The 26,562-nt window shown below is 38.9% G+C and overlaps 1 protein-coding gene and 1 pseudogene across 1 annotated transcript in view; both read right to left on the reverse strand.

The window, feature by feature from the left end:
• Nucleotides 1-26,562, reverse strand: part of BICC1 (BicC family RNA binding protein 1) — a 304,648-nt gene that overhangs the window by 115,277 nt on the left and 162,809 nt on the right. The window lies entirely within an intron of this gene.
• On the reverse strand, nt 17,934-19,088 carry LOC114224738 (5-hydroxytryptamine receptor 3C pseudogene; annotated as a pseudogene).

A 26,562-nucleotide genomic window follows, 5' to 3' on the forward strand; every position in this document is an offset into this window, starting at 1 on the left:
CCATCCATGCTGTCCTTGTTGGTTGTCTTCACAATTAAATTGTTAGCTCTAAATCCATATTTCAAAATAAAATAAATAAATATGATCCTCTTCAGCTTCCTCTGCTCCCCAGGAATATGCCCAGCAGGCTTCCTTATATGGCCTCCGTGTCCAGGCTGACTCGCCCAGCTGCCACAGTCCCTTCCACTTCTGCATGACCCCAACTCAAATTCTTCCCATCTCACTAAATTCCCTCCTACCCCTTGCCCAATCTGAAATTCTCCTATTCTCTGTGTTTACTTGTTTATAATCTGTCTCTGCAAAACAAAAGTAAGCTCTCTACCCTATACATTGAAAGCACAGGATACACTTAGGTAAACAAGTCTTCATAGCATGCTTATGAAGTAGACCTCTACTCCTTACACAGCTAGGAAGCAGCAGAGCGGGGATAAAAACACCAGACTGCTTGCAAAGACCATACTTTTAATAACCAAACTATACAGATCATAGGGCCTCTTTTTAAAACATGTATATACATATTTGAAAATATCTTTAGGGGGCACCTGGGTGGCTCAGTCATTAAGCGTCCGCCTTCGGCTCAGGTCATGATCTCGGGATCCTGGCATCGAGCCCCCCATCGGGCTCCCTGCTTGGCGGGAAGCCTTGTTTCTCCTTCTCCCCCTCCCCCTGCTTGTGTTCCCTCTCTCACTGTGTCTCTCTCTGTCAAATAAACAAATAAATCTTTAAAAAAAAAAAGAAGAAGAAGAAAATATGCTTTAAGATTTGTGCATGACAAACTGCTTTAACGTCCTACAAATATTTATCAAGAGCCTACCTAGGTACCATAAGTTCCACAACCCACAGCTATGAATAAGACACAATTCCTGGTGTCCACAAGCTTACAATCCAGTCAGGGACACACACAAACAAGCCAACCGCTGACAGTGGACTGGGTGCCTACACAGGACCTGCTCACAAAGATGGTTCACAGCCACTAACTTGAAAGGTCGGGTTAAGGGAGGTGGTTAGTAAAAGTTTTCCAAAATATAATCTACAAAGTCCTGAATGTCAACTAAAAGTAAATTTATGAATAAGTTCAACAGTCACTGAATGAGGGCAGGAAGCCCCAATTATGAGGTCACCCTATAGTTTCAAGCTACTATACATACATATACCTTCAAAGTGACTAAAAATTGATTCAGAATTTTCCTCTAAGTTGGCTAAGACACCCAAAGAGATAAAATGGAAAAATGAGATCTTACTATAATTCTGTTGGTGGGGAAGCAGTAAGAACATAATCTATATATTTTTCTTTTCCTGAATTAAATAATTTGGCCATTTAATCCAGTAAATTATGCTGGGTGCCATAATTATACTACAATGAGAGAGAAGCTTCCTTGACAACATATGGTAGCAAGACATAACTTTCTAAAATCTTAATCATTTGCAGAACTTCCTAGAAATCACCCTGCATATATATTTGATATCTTTTTATTAAACACCAATAGATGCTCCATGATAGAAAATAATATGCCAGAGAAAATATCCTCATAGTATATAATAGCCATCAAGTCAAAACGCTACTTTATACACACTTCCTCCAAGCCTCCCACCAGTCCAGGGTTTCCACTGTGCAGTGAAGGGGTGGGACTCAGAAATGCTCACTTTCAACCTACCTAACATTGACACCATCTGTGTGGGGAAGAGAGACTATGCCAAGTTTAGCATCCCTCACTCTAAAACCAGAGTTTTACCTTCCATATCACATGATCTCCAAAGTTATATGAGCTACAGTAAATGTCAAACCTTCTAAAGAAAATGAATTACTAGTTCCTGGAATCTGGCACCCATAGCTGACCTTCCCTCTATGATTAGAAAAAATATGAATATCAGGGCCAGTCAATGCCAACCACACAGGTCATTCATTAGGCTGCAATCCCCATATAGAGCTCCGACTACATGCTTCTCAGACCCTTTATTTGTTCATCATTTTATGTAATCTAGTTATTAAGAACAGGTGGCTCTAGAGTCAAGTACCACTTTCATGATGGATAAATTACTTTTATCAGCTTTTATCCTCTGTATAATTAATTATAGTACCTGATCATAGAATTGTTGTGAGGTTTTGATAAGAAAACATGTGGAAAACCCCAAACACAGAGCATGGCCCACAGTGATGATTAGATAATATTGACCCTTGTGTTAATTACATATTGATTACCTTTGGTCAGTCACTGTCCTGGAAACTAAGGCTACAACAGCAAATAAGATGGTGCTTCCCTCCAGGAGCTTATGGTCTCACAAGGAAGAGGACAGGTTAACCCACCATTATGTACTGTGCGTCAAGTTTCATAATGGGGCAGGGCAATATGAGAGTGTACAAGAGGGAGTCCTAGCCTAGTCATGGGTAGTCAAGGAAAGTTATGTCAAGGAAATGCCTATTAATGGTGTGACCTAAAGGAAGAGAAACAGCTAGCTGGAGAAAAGGTGGAGAACGAGTCCCACACAGAAGAGGAGTACATGTAGAAAGGTCTAGAAGGAGGGAGGGCAGGTACTCCAGAGGGTCTGAGGGTGATTCAGTGTGGCTGAGGTGCTTCAAGGCTCACTTCACACATCAAGGACAGCAAATGTGTTTCAGATCTTCTCCACCCACCTATGGATCTGCACATGAACATGCTCATATAGCCTTGAAGACACAACACAAACCAAAGCCATCCAGTACCTGTGCTTGGCTATCGTTCACTACAAATCAACTCTGAAAACCAGGAGAGTAACTACAAATAGGAAGTGGCCACACTTACTTCACTTTAGGAAGTCAAAATTCTCCTTAGGAAGTTCTCAATGAAGCTTTTCAAACCATCACCTCCAATGACTCCAAGTCAGTTCCTACAGCATAGATACTGCATATTAATAGTTGGTTTTAGCCTCAACCAGTTATGGAGTAGTAGAGTGAAAGCAGTCCTATGATCAGGAGGAGGAGTAAGTATAGTTCTCTGCTGGGAGTATGGGTGGACAATGGCCCAGGAACCCCAGGATTGAAGCTGGATTACTGGAAAAGGGGGCGGAAGCATGAGCCCTGGTAGAAGTGGGATGAGGATGCAGATCATGGGCTGCAGAAGCAGAAATCAGGGCACTAAGCAAGTCAGAAGCTCTGTATCCAGCAAGCTATTTTTAAAAAGATGTCCTAAATGATCATCAAGACAAATAGGTAAATCAAGGTAAACAAGGGAGCTGGAAAAGGTGAGGTCCAGAAGCTGTGGCTGAAATCAAAGAAGCCACAAAACCTCTGAGAAGAAAATGACTCTCTTATGTCTAAAACAAACAAACAAACAAAAAAACAATAAAAAAACTAGGTTTTTTTAAAAAAAATCTTATTATGGCCCTGTTTCGACCTTCACAAAACCAAAGCTCAAAGAACAAACTACTAATTTTGAATAATTTTCTATAAACATTAAAGTATACCTTAAATATTTTAAACACTTATTTTAACTCATTATTCTGGATTATTTATTAATAAAGCAGCTAAAGGAGGTCAGAGATAAAGCTAGGATTTCTCCTAGAGGCAAAAAAAAAAAAAAAGGGGGGGGGCTAGAAAGCTTACAGATGAGTTACATATAGTTTCAAAAAGATGTCTCTGGGCTTCCAGACAACCCTGACCTAAGTGCTTACTTTCCTTTTCAAAGAGGCCATGTCTTTGAGTTGAACAAGAGCTTAGGTGTAGACACAAGTAATATAAAATCACTGAGCAGACTGGGTTGTTGACATAACAAGTTCCTGTGACATCTAAACAATCAGTACATCGACAGAGGAGATAATCCGGGGCAAAGTATAACAGGAGCTGCTGGAGATCTCTTAGCATCATCACAAAATCCAGACAGGTTTTAAAAAAACCTTAAGTACTGAAGTGATATTTTTTAAAAAAATTATAGAAGTGGGACCACTAGCAGTTTATTTTAAGGATCTCATAATGGATGAGAACACTGACACCTTTTCAAAAGGATATTATACATTTTCCACAATCCAATTATTCCTACAAGGAAATCACTTTCCAGAAACCCGTGTTATGCTCCAATTCTTAAGCGAGCCAGCATACTGTCCAAATGTTCAATTTGCATTCAAGGAATAATTATTAAGTGGCTAACTCTGACCAACCCCTCTGCAACACATAAGATGTGTGAAATTTGAACTGAAAGCTGGGAAACATCCTTAAAATGGCAAGTGGTTCCTTGTGGAGCAAGGACGCCATGTATCACGATGTCAGTTAGGTAAAGGAGTGCCTTGGTGTACAAACCACAAAACCTCCAAGAAGAAAATGACTATCTTCTGTCTCAGGGAGAAAAATCCTAAAGTGAGTTCCAGCTAGTTTTTTTGCTTTTGTTTCTTTAATATTGTCCTGGTTTCTACCTTCACAAAAATCAAAGCTCAAATGTTTACTGAAAATGATTCAACTTAAATATTTTAAGGGCTTGTTCTAATTCATAATTCTGGATGCCATATGTTTATGCCATTTCAAATAGGTCAGTTTCAACTTATGGACATCTTCATTGTCAAGAGAATGTCTTCTCAATTCTACCAATTTCTGCTAGATTTCTTTAGTTCTTTTATTATAAGCAGCAATTCTCTATGTCATGGGGAGAGAAGATTTGGGAGGTGTTCATCTAAAGATAAAACTATTTGAAAAATAACTATTTTAAGTTTCCGTTGTTAGACTTGCTATACTCATTACTTACAAGGGATTAATAATGGAAATGTAACTGAATTCTTTTGCTAATCTCAGATCTGATGAACAGAAAATATTTATAGTAACAAAAGTATTTGAGCCAAGAATATCAATTTTGAAACATATGAAGCAATTAAAATTAAGATAGTTTATATCAGAAAGACTATATATTTTTGTAGTTCATATTTGAAGGTTATTTTTTCATGATGAAAAGTCTGAATGAAGATAGCATGCTGTGGATATGTAACAGCTTAGGAAGTTAGTCATCTTAACTTTCTTATTCATATTTGTATTTTGTAAACAGGGCATAATGTACCCTGATCAAAGAGTAACAGCACTGCTTTTTTTTATATTAAAAAGATATCTAATAAACATGGAATCGTATGTTCCTGTTTTAGTTTTAGTTTCTATGGGGAGTTAGGGAGGGAGAGGTGGCAAGGGAGAGTAATGTTTACATGGGCTGGAAGTTGGAATGTTTTTAAATGGAAAAAAGTTCTATCAGCTATAGAAAAAAATTTCATCACAGATTTACAAGGAATCATTTAAATAATTTCACTTAACCAAAATAAATTGTTGAAATTAGACCAAAGTAATATCCAATCAAATTCTACATGTAGTTTTATCCACGATAAAAAATAATTTCTACTTATATTCTCAATGCTCAAATGATAATATACGTTTTTCCAGCTCCAACAAATTCCAGATTAGTACACCATGTAGAAAGAGAACATATCTACCAATGTTCACTATACTACAGATTTTGCAAGTTTGCAGCAATTATAGGATAATATCTTACAGATGACGGAAACCTTTGCCAAACCAACAATTCTACTAACGTGCTTATTTCACCAAATTCTTCAATCCAGACATAAAGTTAAAAATCCACAGGTAAGTAAACAATATCTCAGATCAACCAACGACAAGTCTATTTATGCTGACTTTACTTGAAATATTTATTCTTGGACCAGGAAAAGAATGCTGAACACTCTAACTTGACATTTATACTCTAAACTACTGAAAATTCATCATTCAAAATGGCTACCAGCTGGGAGCCATCTGCAGCCTGCTTCACAAAACAGAAACAAAAAACCCCCACCAAAACCGCCCCCCCAAAAAAAAAACCAAACCCAGCTCATTTGTGCTCTATTTTCCTTATATCAATAGAGAAATAACGTCTATCCTCATGGAGAAAGCTGTTTAAAGTTACTTCATATACTAATGGATTGTGAGTCAATTTGCTGCATTTCACCATGAAGGGAGCTACGTGAGAAAAGAGCCAACTAGAAAACTCTGAAAAGTAGAGATGGGAAAGTAGTGAACTTCTCACACGAGGGGGTGTCTAAAAGCTGAGGATGTTTATTTTGCTGAGACATTAGAAGGCTCTGTTGTATTTCATTTTAAATCCAAGAAATGCATCTCACTGATTCAGTTATTCATCATCTCCAGAACAATTCCTCACATTTGTCTAATATTCATATACATTTCCCATGTATTCCACACAATAATTTTGTAAATCAGATATGTGAAACCTATTTTGCAGATGAAAAAATGAGGAATCAAAGAGGTTAAGCAGCAGATAGGTATGTAGCAAAGTCTGGCTAAAATCAAAGTCACGTGACTCTAGCAAGAGCAATTTCTGACCCACTTGGCTTATGAAAAGTAAGTGGAAAGCACCATATACTTGCGGGGAGGTCATCTGAAAGCTCAACCTCCCAGTGCTCACTAGCAGCAGAGTGGCTGCCCCTCAGCACTCTGATTCATTAATGACAGAGTAACCCAGAGATGGCCCCAGAATGGTTCAATCCAGGGAAGGACCACCACCCCATGCACACAGAGAGAGTGTCAGAAGCATTCTGGTTGTCATAGTGATGCAATAGAGGACCACACTGGCACTCAGTGGCCAGGGTTACAGATGTTGAACTTCCAACAAAGGGCAAGACAAACCCACTCAAGATGGCCACAGAGACAGTCCTGGCTTTGCACAGTCCCAAGATGCACCAATTGTAGTTACCACAGCTTAGGTAAACAACACCAATTCCCCAACAAGACAAGTTTACATTCCAGTTACCAAAGCACATTAATTGTGAGTAGCTGCATCAAATACACATGCCACTGCCAGCTCTTCAGTACACAAATCACTACATATATAACATGCATCTTGATCAGTGATGAATTCAAAGTGTGTTAGGGATTACTCACTGCACATCTGTAATTACCTCATGCACGACAGCAAAGCAAGGAGTTGTACTGACTTCTTGTCTCCCAGGGTCAAAAACAAGTGAGATTTTACAAAAATGGATAATCAAAAGTGGAAACTGGCCAACCAAGATGAAAGTACAGCAAACAAACAAACAGTGACATTGCTGGAAGTGAAACTTGAGTCAGACGTCAGGGGTATAGGATCCGTAGGGAACGATGGGAATGTTGACACTGCCATTGCTGGAGGGGCTGCGATATGTGGCCAGAGGAGACTGAGTGAAGACAAACTCAGGGACATAAATGATGAAAGTGGTTATGACAAGGAGGAGCTGATGCCAGCAAAAAACTTCATGTTAAAGAAATTGTGGGAGATATTCCACAACCGTGAAAGTACAAAGGATGACATGTTGGAATCTGATCTAGACTTATGGTCACGACAATTCACCCAGGCAGAGAAAAGATGCTCCCTCCATATCACAAACTATACAACAAAAAAAGCCGCGGTTCCAACCATTCTTGACAAGTTTTTTTACAAAGAAATGAAACACATTAATTCTAAATATTTGTAACATTTAAATACAGTGCATTAAATATTAGCTTTAATATCTTTTTCATTTTCCTACATATTTATCACTGACAGGGAACTCTTTAATGTTTTCATAAAAATTTTTAGTAAGTTGCACAGCATTCAATTTTCCCACTGATTACTGAAAGTACTTTGAAGTTACAGCTCACAAGGTCATTTTTATGGTCCCACCCTGCTGTGCAAGGTGAGGATCACCTTTTATGTCCCATTGAGAATCACTAATAAGGGGTTTCAAACTGTTCCACACTATAGGCAGGCTTAACTAATTTATCTCAAAAAGTTCAGCGAACTCCTACATATTGACCAAAACCTAGTTCCGATATGTCCCCTACTGTGAGAACTCTCCCAACCCGCCCAGGCAGAAGTCACCTCTCTCCCTCCTCCCCATTCTCACTATGTTGTGGCAACATGATAGTGCTTATTTCTTTGCTCATTTTACCAATCCCACCAAGAGGTGGCCTCCTGATGGCCAACCAACTGCATCTTGTTCATTTCTAAACATTTGAATCTAGCACTTAGGCTCTAAGAAGTGTCGTTAAAGTAATTAGCAGTGATGAAGGAGTTAGACAAAGGGGACACAACAGGCAATGGTCACCTAAGACTCTCCAATCACTCAGCACTTGGTGTATCTGAGCACAGCCACTCCATCCACACAGTCTCCTTTAACTCATTCAAAAACTGGTATCCCTGTAGAATGTGCTTATCAGAACAAAGGAACTGAGTGAATATTCCTTAAAATGAAAGTAAATTCTAAATCACTGACAGAATTTATTCTCCCAAGGTGTATGTGCATAATAATGGAGAAGCTCTTCAACTAAAATGCCCAGTATGGGGTTGGACAGTGGGATGCCTATGTTCTGTCACTTCCACCCTAGCCTACAGCTGGCACCCGCTCAGGGGCCCACACTTGCCCATTTTAAAAGATGAGCCAGATTTTTGTGTTAAATCTGATTTCTAAATGTTACCTATTTCAATTATGTATAAAACACTGTGGGCGAAAGAAAGCATGGACCCCAACTTCCAACCTGTGCTCCAAACCAAAGAGTATTTTCATGGGGTATGGGTAAGTTATTTGTGATGACCTACAGTGTTAGTGAAGAGCCAGTTTCTTGGTTCTCCTGAGACATAAGTATCTATGATTCTTAAGGCTATTTCATTCTCCAACTATCACTTTATTATAATTCCTCAGAAAGACTAACCAGATCTCTATCATACCTGCTATCATAGGTAGCTATAAAAAGATTAAATTTGAACTATCAGACGTAACTTGTATATGACTTGAATATAATGGTTTAACAGTATATAACTTGTGAAAAAAATGTAACAGTATTGATATCTCTCACAAAATCAAGTTACCAAACCTTGATTGTAATTTTCTAGCCTCTGATTTTTCATAAGCCCATTATTCCAGTTACATGAATTCACATTATATGATTTTTTAGGCAACACATTTTATCACTCTGGTCACCCTGATCTTCTTTAAGCAAACAATCCTACTTAGCTCAGTAAGTTCCAGTGGCACTGGTGCTGGGAATGACAGATCGGCACAACAGCAGATCTATAATGGCATCCCTGAGACATTAATAAGATAAAATTCTGTGTAGGCTGTACTGGGTAAGTAGACAAAGAAGCGAGTACTGGGTTCAAGAAAAGTTTGCTTCAGAAAAAGAATACTGAAGATGTGTGTATTGGTTATACTACTATAACAACTCCAAATGTCAGGGGACGAACACAACAAAAGCTTCTCTCTCCTGTTAAACAGACTGCCTAAGTCAGCAAAGGGCTTGGTTCCACACAGTCATGCAGGGACCCAAGCTTACGGAGGCCCTTCCATTTTATAGCTGCCCATCTGGAATTCATGGCCTCTTGTCTACCTTTGGGAGAAACATGCAAACATGGTCCCTGAATGACTCACTTAAGTGGACATTATAAGTTGTCTACCCAGGGTCCAGGAATCAACCTGGGTATCTAATAGAGTGATGCCACTCCCATTGCCAGGGGCTGGTTTAAGAGTAGGCATGTTAAAGCTCAATAACAACAACAACAACAAAAAACAAGCAACCTGATCCAAAAATGGACAGACTTGAACAGACTTTTCTCCAATGAAGACATACAAATGGCTAATAAGCACATGAAAAGATGCTCAACATCACCGGTCATTAGGGAAGGTACAAATCAGAAGTATAATGAAAGAGCACAGCCATTAGGATGGCTGCTATAAAAAGGAGCAGAAAGTAAGTGCTGGCAAGGATGTGGATAAATCAGAACCCTTGCACACGGTGGGTAAGAATGTAAAATGGAACAGCTGCTGTGGAAAAGAGCAACGGGGAACACCACTGGCAGTTCCTTAAAAAATTAAAAATAGAATTAGCACACAATCTAGCAATTTCACTTCTGGTTATATCCCCAGAATAACTGAAATCAGGGTCACAAAGAGATATCTGTACATCCACGTTTATAATAGCACTGTTCGTGACAGTTAAAATGTGGAAACAACACAAGTATCCACTGATGAATGAATATGGATAAACAAAATGTGGTACACACATATAATGGAATAGCATGCCGTCTTAGAAAGGATGGAAATTCTAATATATACTACAACATGGGTGAACCTTGAGGCATTATGCTAAGTAAAATAAGCCAGTCACAAAAATACGAATACTGTATGATTCCATTTATATGAGAAAACTTACCTAAAGTCATCAAAATCATAGAGACAAAAAGTAGAATGGTGACTTGTTTTCAGGGGCTGCTGGGAGGGGCAATGAGGAGTTACTGTTTAATGGGTATAGAGTTTCAGTTTTATAAGATGGAAAAAGCTATGCAGATGGCTGATGGTGATGGCTGAACAACAGTATGAACTTTTGTGTTACCACTGAACTGGACTCTTAAAAATGGTTAAGACAGTAAATTTTATGTTATGTGGATTTTACCACAATTAAAAAAAGAAAGAATAGGTAGGCATATAATCCAATTTGGGCCAAAGACAAAAAGAGAAGAGGTCTGTCTGACGGTCATTTTTGACAATGAAGTTTTCTGGCTTTTTAAAGAGAATTTCTGAAAAGGTTTTTCTCTCTCCCACTAGATGTGAAACAAAGACACATGGAGCCCTGCCTGCTGCTACAGGAGAGAATCAGCTTTAGGAGAAAGCCATCAGGGTGGAAGACAGAGCTGAGCAGGAGAACCTCTGAATCTTGGACCACCTCACAAAGCTTCTGGATCAAACTATTCCTGAAGCCATTCCCTGTGCACTCTTCAGTAATGAGAGCCAATACATGTTCACATCGTTGAGGCCAGCCTTTTACTTGAAGCAAAAAGCATCCTACTGGATACATCTTCCAAACCAGGTCCTCCTTCTGACTTCCATACTTTTCTCTGACATGTGTTAAAACATTGTCCCTTCCCCTCTCCTACACTACAGCTTCTTCCCCATCTCCCTCACTGCCCACACTACTATATCCAATCAGTTGCACAGACCTAGTGATTCTCTCTCCAAAACTATGCCCAGAACCTAAGACAACCTTCCATCCAAGTAATTACCACCTTGAGCATTTCTACCAATGGCTTCACAAGCGGTGAGAGCACTTCCAGTTTTCTTCCCTTTAACACACAAGCTCTGATATTTCCCTCCTATAATTCAAGTCTGCCAGCCCTTATTCATGATCTCTTAAGTTGGGCACAAACTTCTTGGCCTAACATTAAGGCTGTCCATAGCCAGGCCACAACCCACCTCTCTGGTTTTACTTTTCTTCAGTCCCCACACCTTCAGCACCACCACTATCCACTGCCCTGCCCACACCCAATCCCCATCTTTTTTTTTCTATAAGCAGTTCTGTTGTCCCACTGCCTCCAGCACTCAATTTCTACCTGTTGTTCATCACAAAGCATAAAAGCAACTTCAAGGTCCCCTCAATCTGATATAATCTTCCCCTCCTCAGAGCTGCTATACTGTCTTTCTTATGAGACTTATATTTCTATTTTAAATTGGCTCAACCCCCCTTCAAAGATAACCTATCTTTGAGGGCAAAGTCTGTTTTACTTACAGTGAACTTGCCAGGTCTTACAAGGCCTAATTATTGGTAAAGCCAACAACAGCTACCCTCTTGACAAGTCACAAAGAGGATGCCTGGGCATTTCATTTGCAAGAGAGCCATAAGCTTCTAGAAGAATAATCTACTATCTTTTGAGGGAACCAAAGGTGGAATCACTTTCTTTTTTTTAGGATCATGTATCTAAATCAAGAATCTCTGGCTCAAATGTCAATTGGAGGCAGGCAAGGAACAGGAATGAATGGGCACAGTGCATGCTTTTAATTCAAATATACATTACACAAAAGAAAAAATAGACAAAAATTATTCATTGCCCCAAACAAATACATCTTCTCTCATTTTCTTGGCACTCACTGTCCCCTCATTCACAGTTCCCCTTGACCTATAGATATGGGTACAAGAATTATTTTACTCCATCATGAGAAAACCAACAGTACAACAGCAAGGATAAATGATAACTGACACCAGGCTTCCACGTCAGGGAATGAGAGGGAGTTAGGGAGGGGGAGGCAAACAGGAGCACACCACTAGCTCCAACCAGCATGTGTAGAAGCTGACCCAAAGTAGCCAGACTGTCAGATTTTTCAAGAAAAGCTACCAAACCAGACTGGGATGTAAAATCTCCTTAATTTTAAAATATTGGCAGCTAAATAATTTATTTCAAAATCACTATTTAGATAAATACAATATAGCCTCAACTAAACGTGTGTATACCAAATACAACCAGCAAGCCATTCGCTTGTTTTCTGTTTACCTGAGATGGGTTAAAAGAGAAATAACAGGATTGTGGTAATACTCAAAAAAGTGAGCAAATAGTGCTTCTACCAGAATCAGAAAATCCTATGCCTCAGTCATTTTATAATGAGCTGGACTTTGATCTTAGGAAGAAGGAACAGACAGCTTTATAGGCCAGCACATGACTCTGGGTCTAGGGCATTCGGTGGAGAGGCTCACAGCTAAAGGCTGCTGGGAAACTGAGTCCAATTAAGCCTAACATAAAGTTATATGTGAATTGCCCTGCATATACTAGAAATTCTAAAACCACTAAATTTTCCTGAATTAATGTTGGGAAATTATCACTTCCAAGAGGATGCCAGAAAATTAAAGTATTACCCCACTGAATTTGGCACAGCATGATAGAAAATACCTACTGTACTACAAATGTATTTTCCTACAAAAGTAATTTTAAATCTTCCTGAAATAGAAAAAAGTATGGAGCCTATAAAAAGTTATGAGTAATATTCAAAGTATTTATACATTTCAAAAATGAATTTAGTTGATTATGAAAATTTCCAAAGAAGCTACTCAAGAGGCTTAAGTGCACTAATGATGTCACAAGGGAGACCTGGAAAGACAAACATGCAGATGTACTAAGATTTCATTAATCTGCAAAACTACAGAATTAGATTTGGCAATATTTCAGATGTCTTCATGTGATACTTAGAGTAAAATCTCATAACAGTTTTTCCCTTGTGAATTTTTAGGTTCTTAACATTTAAGAAGAATCCAATTAAAAACCACTAAACTTTCTAAATGCTGGTTTCAAGAAATTAAGATTCTCTCAGTACATCCGCAATTTTCAACACCTATTCACAGCTGATAAAATGGCATAATTATTCTGCGTTATGAAATCTGAACCAGTTGGTGAGGTGTATTTTACCACCATGCATTCATTTATAAAACAAGGTAAGTATGAGACACTGTGCTCACCGAAGGGCAACAATGATGGACCAAAACAGCTGTGGCCACTGCTGTCACAAAGCTGATAGTATAGTCAGGGAAACCAACAACCAAACAACCCTTACTTTAATTACAAAGCATAAGAAGTTTCATGAAAGAAACTTATAAATTGCAATGATATCACCTACCAGAGAGATGCCATGTATCTATTAATCAGGGAAGGCTACCTTGAAGAAATGAGCCATAATATGAAGCACAGTTACATCAAACGGGGTGATGCAAATCATATCAGGAAGAGGGAGCAGGATTCATTCATTTCTAAATATTTACCGCATGCCAGATCCATGCCAGTCACTGAATTAAACATTAGGCATAAATAGTCAATAGAATTTAAACAGTTCTGATCACACTTAACAATCTACTGGGGGAAATGAACAAATACAATAAAATAAATCTACTGGGAGAAATGAAGTAAAGGCAGGGGGAAGAAATCATTTTTTAAGTGGGGGAAGGGTTAAAAAAGAACAGGATGCCCTGAGTTAGAGCAATAAGAGGGGTCATACTTTGTATTAGGTGAGACAATCTGAGGATGTTAAGCCAAGACCTGAAAGATGTCAAGAAAACATTAAAAACACAGCAAGCAGAGGCCCTGAAGCAGGAGGGAACGAGAAGTTAAAAGAACTGAAAGATGACCAGCAGGTAGGAGAAAAGGGCAACAGTGAGGTGGAGAAGGACGTAAGGGCCAAGTCATATAAAGCCTGGAGAGCCATGGATGAGGGGGCTGGGTCTCCTTCTAACAGCACTAGGAAGGCCATAAAGGGCTTTAAGCCTTGTAGGAACATGACCTTATTTGTGTTTTACAGATCACACTGATGGAAGCAGGAGTAGAGAGATGAGCTAGGAGAGCACTACAGTTGTCAAGCAAGAGATGCTAGGAGCATGGAGAAGGGTCAGGATGGTAGAGATAAAGAAAAATGAAGCAAATCAACTTATACTGAGAGTGGAACAGTCAAGACTCCTGATTGACTTCATTGGGGAGGAGTGATGGAAGGGGAGCTATCAAGTTATCCATCAGGTTTCTGGTTGGCATCACTGAGACTGGAAAGAGACCAAATGAGACTAAGAACATAAAAATTTCAGTTAAGCTACATTTTTAAAGTCCATGAGCCGCTGAAGTGGATTTTCAGCCAAGTGGAAATATCAGGCTAAGGTGCTAAGAATCTAGTGTTCAGAAGGAAAAAAAATTTAATTTGAAATATAAAATTTGGAATTAAATGGTATCTGAGGCTCTCACCTATGAAGGACATGAAGAAGAAACAAAGGTCCTTCCAATTTAGGTATGAAACTAACCTTGAGAATTTACAAAGTAGAATATAAGTGGGAGGCAGGGGGAATGGGGAATGGGTCTTGTTTTCCTGGTCACAAAGTTTCACTTTGGGAAGGTGAACAAGTTCCAAACATGGATGGTGGTGATGGTTGCAAAACAGTGTGAATATACTTAATGCCACTTAAAAATGGTTAAAATGAAGACTCTTATCTGCTGCTTTAATTTAAAAAACAAAACAAAACTAAACCTTGAGAAATTCCAACATTTAGACACTGGGTAGAAGAGGAGATGCTGAAAACATCACAGAGGGAATGAACTTCCAGAATGGTGGTAGATGATGATGAAGTCATAGAAGACAAAGGAAGAACTCCACCCTAATCCCCATAGAGGAGTTCCTCAAGGAAAAAAGAAAAGAACTGAAAGCTACTAATAAATCAAGTCAGATGAAGACTTTAAATTATCCCTTGGATTTTTTAAAACAGCAGGATCATGGGTAACCCTAACAAAACCATGTAAATGGAAGGGTGAGCACAGGAGTTGGTGTGAGCTGAGAAATAGAATATGATCAGACAACTCCTTCAAAAAGTTTTGACTCTTGAGAAGAAGCAGAAAAACAAGACAGTGGCTGGAGAGGAACGTGACGTCAAGGGAAGTATGACAGTAGCAAAAAGCTTACCCCAATGTCCACTTTCTCCCAATTAGAATTCTCAATTTTTAGCTGGGCACATGGACACTTAAAATAACTACTCTGACTTCCTTGAAGCTAGGTATGGCTAGGAAACTAAGTTCTGTCTAGGGAAATGCTGGGAAATTCTAGGAAATCTCATGATTGAATGCCTTTTGTCCCTTCTTCCATCCTGCTGATTAGACTGTGGTGTCTGAAGTTCCAACTTGGATGATGAAGATAAGGGCCATAACCCAGGCGTGGGAACTGTCTAGGTTGAAGTACCTCGGTTTACTAGGTCTCTGGGGAACACTCATCACACCAGACCTGCACTGTTCTTTTATGAGAAGTAATCTTCCACCTTATTTAAACAGCAATCATTTTGTTTTGCTTTGTTTCCACACAATTCTAATCTGAACTGATACAGGCAGTTTTTGTTTTCCTTCAGTATGGGAGACAGTAGAACACAATTGTGTGGAAATGGGAATGATCCAATTAGAGAGCCTGACCAGAGCAGAGGAGGACAAAGCCCAAAGTGAGAAGCAGGAGAGACATGCAAACCCAGTGTGGTTAGAAAGATGAGACCAGGGAAGATGCAGGAGTTAAACCATGCGGACTTGCAAAGTAGGACAAGGATTTTACTTTTTTATCCTAAAAGCACTGGGAAACTAGACATTTTTTTAATAGGTAAGTAATGTGATCTAATGTGTATTATTTCAAAGATGAGTGACAGTAGTTTGAAGAAAGGAATGGAGTGAGGGCCAAGAGAGGTGGCAAGGAGACCAGTTAGGAAGCTGTTCTGACAATCCAGCTGAAAGATGGGGATGGTTTCAAGTAGGATAATGATTACAGTCCTAGGCAAAGTGAGTGAATGTGAAGAAGATAGTACTGGCAGCACTTTGTGGTTACGCATGACAGAATAGGGACAGCAAGCAGTCAAGGATGACACTCGATGGTGGCATCATTCACTGAAATATGGACTTGTGGAAAAGATACACATTGGGTAAGCTCAATTTTTAACACTCTTTTAAGTTCTTGAGAAAACCAAATGTAAACAAATACCCAGCAAGTAAAAGACTTGTTCTCAAGCAGCTTATTCATAATAGCGGAAAACAGGAAATAGCCAGGTGTCCATAAACAAGGGAGCAGATTAACTGTGGTACACGATGTAATACAACTCATTAAAGAAAGGAACGAACTACTGATACTATGCAACAATATGGATGAAACCCAAAAACATTATGCTCAGAAAAAGAAGCCTTATACTATAAAGTACATACTGTATGTTTCCATTTATATAATATTCTAGAACAAACAAAACTAATCTTTGGTGAAAAAACTCAGAAAAGTGATTGTCACAGTAAGTGGGGGTGGGCTTGGGAGGGGGGTAAGAGGAAACTGTTTCAAGTCATGGTAATGGTCTGTATCTTCCTAAGAGTTTGGGTTAACGGATGTATACATTTGTCAAAACACATTCAATACTACATTTACTTTATCTAAATTTAACAATGACAAAACACTACAAATATTGAATGCTGATTGTTGGTATGCATGGTGAAGAGCTAAAGTGTGCTGATGTAAGCCTGCTAGTCTGAAATGCAGCAAAAAGATGGATTGATGAATAAATAAGATAGATAGATACATATGTGATAAAGCAAATATAAAGAACTGTAAAATTTAATTAGTGCGTCTATGGTATTCCCTGCATAATTCCTACAACTTTTTTGTATTTTTATAATAAAACGTTAGAAAAGCTTTAAGTAAGTAATCTGCATTTTTTAAAGCATTAACTAAAACTTAACAATGATAGATTCAAGAACACATCTTCCTCCCTTTCCTTTACATCTTCACTTTTATTGTGAATCCATGAATGTTTACTACTGTGAGATTGGTAACCAATTAATCACAAAGAAATCTAGCATTTTAATGTCATTTGAAGTCATTATTAAGAGTCCAAAATATGTACTTTGCAGAAAAACATTTAAATAGAAATATTTTTAACACATTTTAAGCAATGAAACCACGATAATTCAGGAAAAGAAAAAACTGGGGAAAGTTTCAGCTAATATAGGGAAAATAATGGTCATTCTGAATTATGCAACATTTTAAGGGATACTGTTTTCTTATTTTCATACTTTGGTAGCTCTTTAGGACCCATTTAATAAGAGAATAACTATCACTGGCATACCAAATGTCACACTGATATTCAGTATTGTATTTTTAAATGTTTCCTAGGAATACTGTTTATATCCTTAATTTCCACTATCAAACACAAATTTTTTACTTAAAGAAAACCCCTAGGTCTTTCTTAGCAAAAATTAGCAACTAAAATTATTTAAAATTATTATACTTAGTTGAATTTTTATAAAAATTTATCTTCAAAAAGTAAGGTCAAATTGTCCTATCTTTTTTTTTTTTCCTGCAAAGAGGCTTATTGAGGGTGATTCAACCAAGGGGGTATTTCAGGAACCTGAATCCTGAGGAGCTAGGCAGAACTCATGGGAGGGTGAGGGGAGCTGAGGGCATGCAGGAACAAGGACGTAACGTCTGGAGGACAGAGGGAACTACCTGGGTCCAGTCTGAAACTGCACAGAAAGGCTGAGTTAAAAACAAGGTGGCTGCCGAGACTGTGGGGCTGGGATTGGATGGTATGAGAGCCTGGTTGGTTTCTAGAGGCAAGAGAAGCTCCAGATTGGGGTTTGTAAATGGGCATCCGCCAAGGTCTTCTACAGGACAGTGACCATGATGATGGAAGAGGTCATAAAGAGCAGGTAGAGATAGAAGAGCACAGCATCCACTGTGTGGCTGAACTGCACCCATAGGTCCACCAAGTGCTACTTCTGAGCCTTGTGTTCCTACTGGCCCTTGTTGATGTAGGGCATCCATTTAACTCTGCCTCCTTGTTACCAGGCACCCTCCCCACCAGCTCCGCTGGCTCCTCAGGCCAGGCAGTAGGTAGGAGCGAGACCCAGGCCCTTACTTCCCTTCTGGGTTGCAGTGGGGCGGCATTTTTTTGGGCTGGTACAATGTAAAAGCAATGTGGTGGCTGGGTGATCATCAGGTACAGCAGGGAGGTGATGAAAACGGTCCCCAGTAGGCTGACCTGCACCATCAGAGACAGACACAGGGCAAAGGAGACACTGATGTGGGAGGTGCCACTGGCCAGGAATAAGTCCTTCATCATGAGCAGAAAGACGGTGTAGTGCAGCAGAAGTGCTGTCTTAAATGGGGCATGACTCTCTCTGCTGGCAGAAAGAAGCTGAAGGCATTGATGACAACCCCAAAAAGCCACTGGACCCCAGAAAGCTCATCACATTCAGGCTGGACCACCTGCTGAGATCAAAGAGCTGAAGGTGAGAATGCAGTTCTGTTCACCAAAGGGGAAACAGAAGATGTCCAGATTACATATGCTCATACTGGCTTATATCTGATGCAACCTTCACAGATGACATAAGCCATGTGATTTGCAGGTGCATGATCCACATCTATGACCTCCTCACTGAAGATAGTTGGAAGCCACAGGTTCTTAGTTGCCATGCTGAGCTTCCTGATGCTCCCACATTCCTCTGGATTCCACCTGATGAGTGGATCATAGCAGATCATAAGTTAGCCCCAGGAATGATGTCATCAGTTGAAGCTGAGCATCACCATTTCCAGGATGCCAGATGGGGTGATGGAGATGTGGACATGAGTGGGGATACTGTAGTTGATGTCTGGATGGAAACTTTTCTGCTAAACACTGCTGAGAAGGTAATAGGATTACCCCCATGCTGGTCAAAGCCTGAGTGACTGGTAGTAAAACTGTCTCCTTTTCCTTGAAGCAGCCGGTGGAAAATGAGGCAGAGGAGGAATCATTCTCCATGCAGCCAAAGTCTTTCCATCTTCCTCTCACTCTTCTCTGGAGACTTAGTGATAATGTTGATCTTGCAGACCCACAGGCCACATCTTGAGCCCTAGCTCAAACTGTCCTTTTAATTAAAACTTATAAACTGATTTTTCAAAACTACCAATTAAAAAGCTCAATATCAACTCACATTCATTTATTTATTCAGCTGATACTCACAGAGAGTTTATGAAGTGGCAAGTACAACTGTAGATACTACATAAGAAATGTTTTCATTTAGTAACACAAGTATTTTAATTACATATTCATATATACTGCCTGGGACATTTTACTGCTCATTTTCAGCAGATGAAGTTTTTAACATATAGTCTGGTGAATATTCTAAGATATGTAGTTTTCCTTATGTACCAGCTATCAGCTTGGACTTTAACTGCACTAAACTTTTTAAAATCCTTTTAAACTTAAAAAAAAAAAAAAAGGAATACTAATCTCTCAAGTAAACATCTAGACATTGTCTTCTTAAGAGCCCCACTGTTAAAGTAAAGGAAAAGGAAATAGCTAAATGAGCCTAAGGCTGATCCTAAGTCCTCAGGGTTTGTTTGTTTGTTTTAATTAAATTTTAATTTCCGTAAATATACAGTGTTGTATTAGTTTCAGGTGTACAATATAATAATTCAACAATTCCATATATACATCACCCAGTGCTCATCAAGACAAATGCATTCCTTAGTCCCCATCACCTGTTTCACCCATCCCCCGCCCACCTCCCCTCTGGTAACCATCAGTTTGTTCTCTATAGTTAAGAGTCTGTTTCTTGGTCTTTTTTTTTTTTTCCTTTGCTCATTTGTTTTGTTTCTTAAATTCCACATATGGGTGAAATCATGGTATTTGTCTTTCTCTGAATGACTTATTTCACTTAGCATTATACTCTCTAGCTCCATTCACATCCTTGCAATTGGCAAGATTTCATTCTTTTTTATGGCTGAATAATATATTCCTGTGTGTGTGTGTCCACTACATCTTTGTTATCCATTCATCTATCAATGGACCAGCCTACTTCCATAATTTAGCTATTGTAAATAATGCTGCTATAAGTACAGGGGTGCATGTATCCCTTTGAATACTGAGTCCTCAGTTTTTAAATTCTTCACTAGCCTGATCAGGAAAAATATTGAACTAGGTACACCCACAAGTTTTAAAGAGGGAAATCTTGTTTTTTAAGTTTCTTGGTTTTGGTTTGCACAGTTACTGACTTAAAGCAAAATGCCTTCCATAAATGTGGTAAACAAACACCAAACTCCATGTCATCAATAAAACCCAGTTTTCCCAAATAAGAGAATATATCGACTTACTCCAGCCATTTAAAATGATGCAATCCTTGGAATGTGTGTTTATTAAAAGGGCAAAGGAAGTAGTGTAAAGCTCAAATGTGACTAGTGGGATCAGACTGTTGTGCTCAAGAAAAATTTTGAGTTTTTCAACCAGGGTCAAACACAAAGGTGAGATTCAGAACACTGTAAATTAACCTTGAAAAAAAAATTGAGTGGAAAGTATAGGTTTTAAAGTTCATTGCTATTTCCCTTTCTTTTATAAGGTCATTCAGTGAGGATCAAAGCTTGCCTAAGAACAATTCACAAAAGAAAGGGCATGGAAAATTCTTCAAAAATGCTTTTTGTATAAACTGGTATACCTGACCCAAGGCAATAATGCACTGACCAAAATCAGAACATCTAAAGATGATGGAAAACTCCCATTTTTTTCACACTAAAATGATTCAGGGAATCTTTCAAAACAAGTTTTACTTCCAGTCTGCACCCCATGCATTTTGTTAAAAAGTGGAAGACCATAAAATATTCAATTCTGTGTTTACTGCCAAATTTTTTATTTATTATGTTCACAAAAAAAAGTAATTTACAGTAAGTCAAGATGAAACAAACATTTATTGAGCACCTGGTAGACATCAGCACTTCATAAACACAAATGTACATGATCTCCACTTCCTCCATACAACATTATAAAGCAGGCATGATCCCCATTTGACACTTGAAAAGCATGTTTAGAGAGATTAAAGATCTTGCTTAGGACTGCACAGGTGAGTGAGGAGTGGCCTTCAGCCCTGGCTCTGCAATTAACTAGCTATATGTTCTTAGGAGTGCAAGTCACCTCTCTGACACTCTATTCCCTCATATGCAAACTAGAAAGACTCACTTGAACATTTTAATTACATTAAAAGGTGCTTTTGATCTTTTAGAGACTGATGAGGGATGGTCAGACTTCTGACTTTCCCTCAACCTCCACCCTTTATCCAATTTCACTGTTCCTCGCCCATTCCACAAGAAGGCAGGGAAAGGAGCTGCCCTCCCGCTGCCTGAAAAGAGAGTACTTAAAAGTTTTGTTTTAGATATTTGATAACACATCTGATTTTTAAAGGAGATAAATCTTAAACAGAGAAGTTAAAACTACTTCCTAAAATCAGAGTATTAGAGACTTTCCCTTTATGCTATATTTTTTCATAATTACAATGAACAAATGAGAACTGGCTTCATGAAATTCCCTCAAACACCTGACATCTCCACTAAAATAATTAGTGTGGTCTCAAGTTTGGTAAAGAAACATCACTATGTGCTATGGGGAGTGCTGTGAATTGTGTAAGACTGTCGAATCACAGACCTGTACCTCTGAAACAAGTAATACATTATATATTAAAAAAAAAAAAAGAAGATAGCAGGAAGGGAAAAATGAAGGGCGGGGGAAATCGGAGGGGGAGACAAACCATGAGAGACGATGGACTCTGAGAAACAAACTGAGGGTTCCAGATGGGAGGGGGGTCGGGGGGTGGGTTAGCCTGGTGATGGGTATTAAGGAGGGCGAGTACTGCATGGAGCACTGGGTGTTATATGCAAACAATGAATCATAGAAATCTACATCAAAAACTAGTGATGTATGGTGATTAACATAACATAATAAAAAAAAAGAAAAAAGAAAAAAAAAGAAAAGAAGCATCACAATGGCCAGTAAGAAACTGTGTATCCAGACTAAATTTAAAAGTCATTCTTAACAAATTAGCTTTTTTTAAACTGAAGTACAGTTGACACACAATGTTACATTGGTTTCAAGTATATGACACAGTGATTCCACAAGTCTGAACCTTTATGCTGTGCTCAGCAAAGTGTCACCATAGAGCCCTATTACAGTAACACCACTTTACAAATTAGCTTTTAAAGGACTAGATGGCCAAAGAGAATAAGTAATTTTTTCTGTATCTTGTTTATAATCCACAGAGGTATAAAACTCATAGCAATTAATTAGAAAATAAAATTCTAGTTTGGTAAAGTAATAATCTGTGCCTTCCTTAAAACTGACAAGCTGAACTGAATTGAGAATTTTCCATCTGCCCTCATCATGAAACTCTTTGATGGAGTTCATTATTGAAAAGTCAGAAAAAGTCATCACTTCTAATATATTTGTCAAAGGAATTTAAACATTAAATAGACAAAACAGGTTAAATAGGAGCAAATGGCTGAGATATTTTTACTATCTTAACTAAAATTCCTTACTGGGAAGAACTCAAGGGAAAAACATAGGGAAAATTCATCAGGTATTTAAGAGAGGAAGATGATGATATTAACATTTGAATGCCTACTATGTGACCTGACTGGGAGATTTTATGTAGATTGCTTTGTTTAATCACGGCCTTTTTTTTGTTAATCCAGTATAGTTAATATACAATGTTGTATTAGTTTTAGTTATACAATAATTGCAGTCTTTTAGTCCTAAAAAAGGTAGGCATCACTATCCCATTCAACAGGTGAAGAAAGAGGCTTAAAAATTAGGTAATTTGTGGTGCACCTGGGTAGCTCAGCTGGTTGAGCAGCTGACTCTTGGTTTTGGCTCAGGCCATGATCTTGGGATAATGGGATAGAGCCCCGTGTTAGGACATCACGCTTAGCAGGATCCTGCCTGAGATTCTCTCTCTCCCTCTGCCCCTACCCCGGCTCAAGCACTCTCTCTAAAACAAATAAGCCTTTTAAAAATTTTGGTATTTTGCCCAAGGTCACACAGCTAATAAATGCTGATGTACTTCCAGCTCATATATATTTGAATATATACTTAAATGAAAAGTCTAATTACTTTATACAACCTCCTTCCACCTTTTTTGTGTTTGGTCAGGGATTCAAAAACTAAAAAGTCACATTCAGCAACCTATTAAAATTTTAGTTTTGGTTGAAAAAAATACATGATCATGATACAATATATCAACTGCTACACCAGAGGCATGAGAAGATAGCACATAAAAGTTGCACTTCCAGAAACAGGGTAAACTGGATATTCAGATAAAGCCATTTAAGTAGAAATCTTCTTAAAATGCTGAGTAAAATATAAAAATGTATTTTTCAAAGTAAGAAAATTCCTTAGATCAGAAATTATAGGAAGTGAAGGTTGGAGTCAGCATTTGCCATAGAAATGTCTATTACCTGGTGGCCTATAGCCTGAATTTTAATAAACCATGTTCAGTGAACAGAAAATAAAGTTCACAACAGAAACACATAAAGCCCCAGAGGCTGAAATAAAAACTCCCCGTTAGTGATCAACAGTGTCTTGCTTTGCCTTGTGGAATGAGGAAAAAGAAAAAAGTCTCCTGAGAATTCCTAAATACAAGTCTATATTTATGTGACAGAATTCTCTTGGTGACAGAATTAAAAAGTTTAAACAATTTTAAAAAAGTTTAAAACAATTTAAAAGTAGTTTTCAAATAAGTTTCATGGATAAAATTCCAATGAACATGAGCTTATAATCAAAAATCTGTACTAAAGATACAAGGGGAAAAGCCAGGAGTAGTGAGTCAAGAGAAACAATAAGCTGCCAAAAAAGATCACGAAAATAATGCAGATATTACAATATGATATAGAATATTTATGCTTAAAGATATAAAAGAATTTATCACAACTCTGTAGAAGGAACAAGACACTATCAAAACTCAACATGCAGATTCTAAAAACAGTTATGACAGGAACAGGAACACTGAGAAAGGCCCTTTCCTGAAGCTCAGGCTACAAGACCTGACTAAAACTGAGGCTGGAGAAGGGAGAGTACCAATCCACCTTACACACACACACACACACAGGCACACACCCCGCCCAGGGAGAGTACCAATCCACCTTACACACACACACACACAGACACACACCCCGCCCAGGGAGAGTACCAATCCACCTTACACACACACACACACACAGACACACACCCCGCCCAGGGAGAGTACCAATCCACCTTACACACACACACACACACAGACACACACCCCGCCCAGGGAGAGTACCAATCCACCTTACACACACACACACACACAGACACACACCCCGCCCAGGGAGAGTACCAATCCACCTTACACACACACACACACACAGACACACACCCCGCCCAGGGAGAGTACCAATCCACCTTACACACACACACACACAGACACACACCCCGCCCAGGGAGAGTACCAATCCACCTTACACACACACACACACACAGACACACACCCCGCCCAGGGAGAGTACCAATCCACCTTACACACACACACACACACCCCGCCCAGGGAGAGTACCAATCCACCTTACACACACACACACACAGACACACACCCCACCCAGGGAGAGTACCAATCCACCTTACACACACACACACAGACACACACCCCGCCCAGGGAGAGTACCAATCCACCTTACACACACACACACACACACAGACACATACCCCGCCCAGGGAGAGTACCAATCCACCTTACACACACACACAGACACACACCCCGCCCAGGGAGAGTACCAATCCACCTTACACACACACACACACACAGACACACACCCCGCCCAGGGAGAGTACTAATCCACCTTACACACACACACACACACACACACACACAGACACACACCCCGCCCAGGGAGAGTACCAATCCACCTTACACACACACACACACCCTGCCCAGGACCTTGCCCCAAGTAACAAGCAGCAGTAGACCACTGCTGAGGAAGAGGCAAGAACACAGAGAGCAAGCCCTGGGGCCCAGGTGTGCAGTGTGGAATGAAAACCGGGCATAGATTAGGAATACTACGAAAACTCCCCTGCACTCCAGACCTCCTACTAAGCTCAAGGTAACAGTAGTTCAACACTGGAGAAGTTTGAAGTTTGTGTTGGACTCACAGTAACTACAGCAACAACAAAATTCAAGTCTAGCTCAACTACTGACAATATTGACACGACTGCCTATGTTAACAGCTTGAAGGAGAGAAGTGACCATTTATAGGTATTAATACTATTTACCTTAGTGTCTATTGTTCTTTAGCACACAATACCTTACAATCAAAAAATTACTAAACACAAAAAGGAAAAATTATGCCAGTGTTCACAGATAACACGGTCAACAGGACCAGACTCCAACATGGTCCAGATATTGTCAATATCATATGGGACATTTAAAATAGTTATAAATATGATAAGAATCTATTTGAAAAATATGACCAATGTGTGCTTTTGGAGGGGAAGGGTATTTACCTGAGAGATGAAACTATGAAAGAGTCAAATAAAAATGCCTGAAATGTAGAACAAAGTCATACACTGGGAAAAAAATATTTACAAATCATACATCCAATAAAGGACCTGTATCCAAAACTCTTACTACTCAATAGATAACCCAAAATCATTAGCAAAATTTTGAACACGTAACAAAAGAAACCATATGAATGGCCAATAGGCACATAAACTGCTTACCATCAGTCTTCAAAAAAATGTACATAAATCCACAAGGAAAAACTGCTACATATCTACTAGACTGGCTAACCTTAAAAAGATGGACATTACCAAGTGCTGGAAAGGCTGTAAACAATGGCAATTCTCACACGTCACTGGTGGGAATCCAAAATTATAGAGCTACTATCCAATAAAGTGAAACACACTTCCCAAAGGAGCGAGCCATTCCATTCTAAGGCATTTACTCAAGAGAAATGAAAATATTTGTCCACAGACCTGGATGTAGATTTTACAGCACACTCATTTATAATAGCCCTAAAATGTAAACAATTCAAATGCCCAACCACTGGTGAATGAACAACAAAAAATACTAGTATATCTACACAATAGACCACTACTCAGAACCAAAGCAATAAACTACTGATACACTCAACAACCTAGATGAATCTCAAAAAGGCTTAGTCTAAGTTAAAAAAGACACAAAAGGCTAAACGCTGTGTGATTCTACTCATACGATGTGATTCCACCTAATGTTAGTAGATTAAGCAATATGACATTGTCAAAACCTGCAGGGAGAGAAACACATCAGTGGTTGTCAGGTACTGGAAGTTGAGGGGAAGGAAACTGTTCTTTTAATAAAAACTTAGAAGTTTGCATTTTCAAAACCAACACAAATATATTTCATTTATTTATTCAACAAATATTTACTGAGTGCTTACAATGTAGCAGGCACTATTATAGACAATGTACAAGCTGCACAAGTATGAATTTTCAGAAAA

This window comes from Eumetopias jubatus, unplaced genomic scaffold, assembly GCF_037043125.1.
Source record: "Eumetopias jubatus isolate StellerSeaLion01/CBP00866 unplaced genomic scaffold, mEumJub1_p1.0 scaffold_17, whole genome shotgun sequence".
In the NCBI taxonomy this organism is placed as follows: Eukaryota; Metazoa; Chordata; class Mammalia; order Carnivora; family Otariidae; genus Eumetopias; species Eumetopias jubatus.